The sequence below is a fragment of the Sesamum indicum genome, linkage group LG3 (assembly GCF_000512975.1).
Source record: "Sesamum indicum cultivar Zhongzhi No. 13 linkage group LG3, S_indicum_v1.0, whole genome shotgun sequence".
Taxonomy (NCBI): domain Eukaryota; kingdom Viridiplantae; phylum Streptophyta; class Magnoliopsida; order Lamiales; family Pedaliaceae; genus Sesamum; species Sesamum indicum.
Genome location: NC_026147.1, coordinates 18700674 through 18706464, shown reverse-complemented (window position 1 = coordinate 18706464; position 5791 = coordinate 18700674).

The following is a 5791-nucleotide window of genomic DNA, read 5'->3' as shown; positions in this document are numbered from 1 at the left end:
ATCTATATATGTCATTTTTATTTGTGGTTTTACTGTTATCTGAATTTATGGTTCATGCTGACTTGATTTATCTAAAAGTATATGAGTGATGGATGATTTGATTTGGTTGACAGTATTGTCTACGTGGAATGAGGAAATGCTTTGAAATATATGTTCGTTGTTTAATGTATTGTGGATGTTTGGAATGACAATATGTTGATATATTGTCTTACGTTACTAGTTGCTTACAAGAATGGTGATTGTGGAAATGAGGGAATGGTGGAAATTGATTATAATTGTGACGTGAATACCCCTTGATGTGTTGAAAAGCCTATAAGGCGAAATGAAATGAAAAGAGCTTTGATGCGATATGAGAAAGAAATAAAATGAAAAGAGCTTTGATGCGATATGAAAAAGATGCGATATAAAAGAGCTATGATGCGAATTGAAAGAGCTATGATGCGAAATGAAATTGATGAGCCGGCTGTCAAGGGGATTCACTTGAATTTATATAACGGTGAGAATGAGTTGATGGGAAAAACACAATATCACCTTCTGGTAAGCAAACTAGGAAAACAATGGAGTTTGGTTGATTGTCTTATTATGAGATAGTCATGTGGTATAATAAAGCTGATTATGTTGGAATTAAATTGATTGTAATCCATGCGTATTGCTTGTTTATCTTTTTTGGGCTGTGTTTGATATACATATATAGATAGGGCTGGTTATTTACTTGCTGAGTGGCAGGTTCATCCCCCTGCTGATATTTTCTTTGAGGAGTAGACTTTGAGGTGTCTGACTGTTGAAAAATAGGTCTATGCGCTATACTCAGGCAGGTCGGGCCAGTATGCTGTTTTCTCCTCTTTGCGTTAGAGTACAAATCACATTTTGTTGTATAGAGATAACGTAAGCGTGGAGATTACTTATGATGGACTACTTGTGGTGTTTGATGTGCATATATGATATTGTAGGTTGATTACGTTTGTTATGACGTTGGGGTTACGTATACATATGGATTAAATTATTTTGTGTATTTATATTTATAAACACAGGGATTACTATAAGTATGACGTCTAATGTAAATATAGCTCTTGTAGCGAAGGGGGTGCTACATGTCATACCTAGCACCACATTTTTGTAACTTAGCAATTAATGCGGTTATAGCTCTTTTTCCATGTAATTATGTTGAAAACCATCAATGTAACAGCTTATGTTTACTCTAGTCTTCAAGTGTTATGAAAATTCACGGCGTGTACACACCTCCTATTTTCATCTCTCTCGCTCCTATATATAGATATATATATAAATGTGGTAAACATTTTTTTATCTCGTATCACTTGGTATTACCTTCTTCTCCTGCTAGAAGTCACATTCAGGTAAAAAATCATAAGTTAAATTATTAATTTTTAAATTTTATATAATAAAAAGGTAAAAATGCAAAGAGGAAGCCATTCTAGAGAGAAAATAATCTTCTCTATTTTCTGAAAAAAAATGTTCATCCTCCACATGAAGGTGTTCAAGGAGATTAAATATACGATGGGCGTAACCGCCCCAACTAATCTAACAAACTTTGTTGCATAAAAGACAAAAAAAAAAAAAAACAATTAGAGAGTATCTATCCTGTATCTAAGATAACCATAGCTATGATATTTGCGACCTGGCAAGTGACCTCAGTATCAACGACCTCGTGACGTGCAATTGGAAACATGACCTCAGGATGCGTGAGCTCGTGTGCGATCTCACGATGACCAGTCTGGACTGCAACCTCAATATATGTGACCTGGTGTTCGACCTGATGATGATGAGGCTGGGAGGTCGAACTCTCAAAAGCCCCCCCACAAGTTAGACTTGGCTGGAACGAGAACAGGGGCCAACTTGAAAAGCATGGTGGTGAAGGTAGAAATGGGCAGGATCTTAGTAAATAAATCAGCAAACTACAACGAGCTTCTTACAAACGAAGGTGAAATGAAGCCCTCTTTGTGTATCGCGAATTAAATGACAGTCCAGTTCGATGTGCTTAGTTCGCTCGTAGAATACAGGATTAGCCAAAATGTATAGAGTCGCCTTGTTATCACAGAAAATATCGACGGGCAAAGGGGCGGTAATGCCAAGATCAACAAGGATGTACGTGAGCCACTTCAGTTTCCAATATACCAAAGCTGGTCCAAAGAATATACAAAAACTAGTGAGCGAGCGCCTGGAGTCTGGGCATGAGGCCCAATCCGCGTCGCAGTAAGCCGCCAATACCAAAGAGTTATGAAAAGGGAAGAATAGTCCTTTTGGTGGACACCTTTTGAGGTTGCGAACTACATGAAGAGCGGCACGCTAGTGAGTCACAGGGATATGTGAGAAATTGGTTGAGCTGTTGGACATAATATTAGATGTCCGAGCGAGTAAAACCTAGATACAGTAGGCGTCCCACAAGGCGTCGATATGAATCAGGGTTAGGAAGCCGTTCATCAATTGGTGGAATGCAGCTTCAAGCCCTGAGGAAGAGGTGTGGAGGTTAGCTTAGCCTGATTGAGACGTGTATCGCGGATAATATCCATAACATACTTGGTCTGTGATTTGTGAAATGCACAGACCATCCGTCCCAACTAATCTAACAAACTTTGTTACATAAAAGACAGAAAAAGCAGTTAGCGAGTATTTATCCCGTATCTAAGATAATCACAATTGTGATATTCGCCACCTAACAAGCGACTTTAGAATCTGCGACCTCGTGACGTGCAGTGGGAAACATGACCTCAGGATGCGTGAACTCGTGTGCGACCTCACGATGATCGGTCTGGACTGCGACCTCAACATGTATGACATGGTGTTCTACCTCATGATGACGAGGCTGGGAGGTTTAACTCTCAATATTAATTAACTAGTATAATTATATTATTTAATTAGTATCTTTACTAAATGTAATTTATATTGATCAATGTACTATTTAACTTAAATATTTTGTGAAGTTGACTATTTATTTTAGTATCGAATTAAATATCACATTAAAAATAATATATATATATATATATTAAAGACCAAAGACTCCTAAAATATTTATAGAAACCAACCAACCAACCAACCAACCATTCATCTCCAAGACTTAAGTTAGTTAATGGAGATTAATTTAATCCTAGATATGGATAAACGGAAAATCATAATCCTAGATACAAAAGGATAGTTGTCGTATCATTTACATTAATTCTTTAAATGTCAAAAATATGCTTCCATTGATAGAGCCTATCTACCTTCCCAACTCATATTGAATTAATTATTCAATCATATCCTTTAAGAAAATTAATTCCATGCAATTATTGCACTCACAATCTAAATCTACTCATTTTTGTTTATTTATCATTTTTGTAAGACAATGATAAGTTTTAATATATAAAAAAGAAATTAATTTTCTACTTTAATAAAATAAAATACTAATAAATTAGTTATCAGTTAACTTTTTTATTTGAAATACAAAGAAAACTAACAAAGATAATACGTTATTATTATATTGCGTTAGATTCTAGTGGATGTAGTTAGAAAGTGGAGAGCTAGCCGTGTCTGCACTTTCAGCATCGAGCTTGTTATTCTCAACTAGGATGTTGGGTGAAGGGGTACCGCTATAACAAATGTCAAATGTCACAAATGTTGATGTGGACATTCTCTTGGAATGTTCCAAATATTGCACAAGAAAATGTTGATGTGGGCCCCTTTTATATTTTATTTTAATAAATATATTGGGTTCTAATATATGTTTAATTACTGAAGAATGAGATTATTTCAACTTTCATACCCAAAATATACCCATTTTTTTTTTAATACCTCAAGTTTTTAAGTCATCAAACTTAATACCCAAAGTTTTTAGTTGTCATCCACTTGAGTACCCTCCGGCCTCCATTAAGTTGACTGTTAAAACTAACGGCCAACTCGATTTTGGAGGTATAATTAGGCTGGAAGTTGTTTATATAAAGGCATATTTGACTTTCAGTTTATTTAACACATAAAAAAATTCTGTTTTAATTCTTTTCAATTTCAATTTTATAATTTAAGACAATAATTTTTAAAAAAATACATATTTAATCCAATTTCTTTAAAAAAAAAAAGCAATTTTACTGAAAAAGCCCTTTTTGTCTTTTCATTGTCTTTTTTTTTTTTTTTCAAATGATAAGTACATAATTACATCAAATCTCAATTTTCAAAAGTTGGTTTTGTTTTTGAATAAGTATATGATTGGATCAATATCTCAATATTTAACCAAATACATCGATAAATACATTAATACAACGAAGAATATAATGGAACCAATTCCAATAAACTCACAAAAAATGATACAAATATACATAATTAATAAGATGGGACTAGAACTCATTGCCTCGAGCTCAATCATGGAATCTCTATCTTAACCATTAAGCTAAGACGGTATTCAATGCGAGGTGAACTTGTAGTACTCTTTAAAATATTAATAAGTGCTTCGTAAATTTTAGAGAAAAAGATTTTATTAACTCTAAAAATAAGAAGATATATAAACTTAATAATAAACATTTTAAAAAAACTAAAGAGTTGCTATACTTATATGTAAGATCTTAGTAAATTCTTTCAAACTAATTAAGTATAAAGCTTCCGTTTTAAATTCACCTGGGGAGTATATATCGCCGGTTGGAAGAAGAACCAACACCAATCCCACACAAATTCCTCAAGAACCGTCGAATGACTGGAATCTGCCGCGTGTAAACCTCAAATTCATCGTTTCCCTCCACAAACAACTTGCGGTACAGCCAATACAGGAGCTCACCTGCTGGCAGCCAAAGAAACAACACATACAGAAAAGGCCTAATGGAATCAGGAAAGAGAAGCGATGCCATGGATGCCATTGACAGGTCAACAAACCCCTCCATGCAATGCCGAAGAACACCAACACAGGCAGGCGAAAAACGAAAAGCCCAAGGCCGCAGCTGCACGCGGTAGGCTAAGTAGTACAAAAGAAAAGCGGAAACCGCAAGTCCCGTCGTCTTGGGGTGAGTTGCGAACGAATTTTCTTGATTGCCCTGATACTTCAGCTGGAGGAACGCCAATAGTACAGGAATGACCAAGGAAGAGCCCTGATGAAAAACATTGGTGTAGAGGAGGTGGAAGAGGTGGACAAGATGAGAGACCGTGGTGAAAACAGCTGGGTATGTACCCGGAAAAGAGTACATGGGAAAGGCCAAAAAAACGTCAAGTGTTGCAGTGAATGGAGTAGCATTGAACTGTGCATGGAATCGCGTATATGCGTTGCTTGCCATTACTAACAATTGAAGGCTTGGAGGAGAAAAAGATTTGGACAGGAACTGATTATCAGGAAGGAGATTGATTCTAACAATTGAAGGCTTGGAGGAGAAAAAGATTTGAACAGGAACTGATTATCAGGAAGGAGATTGATTCTAAAAGTTGAAGGCTTGGAGGAGAAAAAGATTTGAACAGGAACAGGAACAGGAACAGGAACTGATTTGAAGATGTGAAGTGACAGTAGGATGAATTCTTTAACATATCTATGGAGAGAGTACAATCGGGGCGGCATTGAAAAAGAATTGACCAAATACACCGTTACCTTTTTGCGACCACGTTGTAATGATTATCACTACATCGGGGCAGCATGGGAACAGACCTACGACCAAAATTTGTGTTCGCGTACAACCTTTATTTTTTTAGCAACATGATCAAATGAAATTATATATAATTATGCCCGATGTCATCTTGCCCTTCTAGAGTGGCCCTTCTAGATTCCACGATTTCCATTCAGGCTTCGTTGCGTTGTTTGCTTCTGAACTAAGAGAAAAGAGTGACAAGA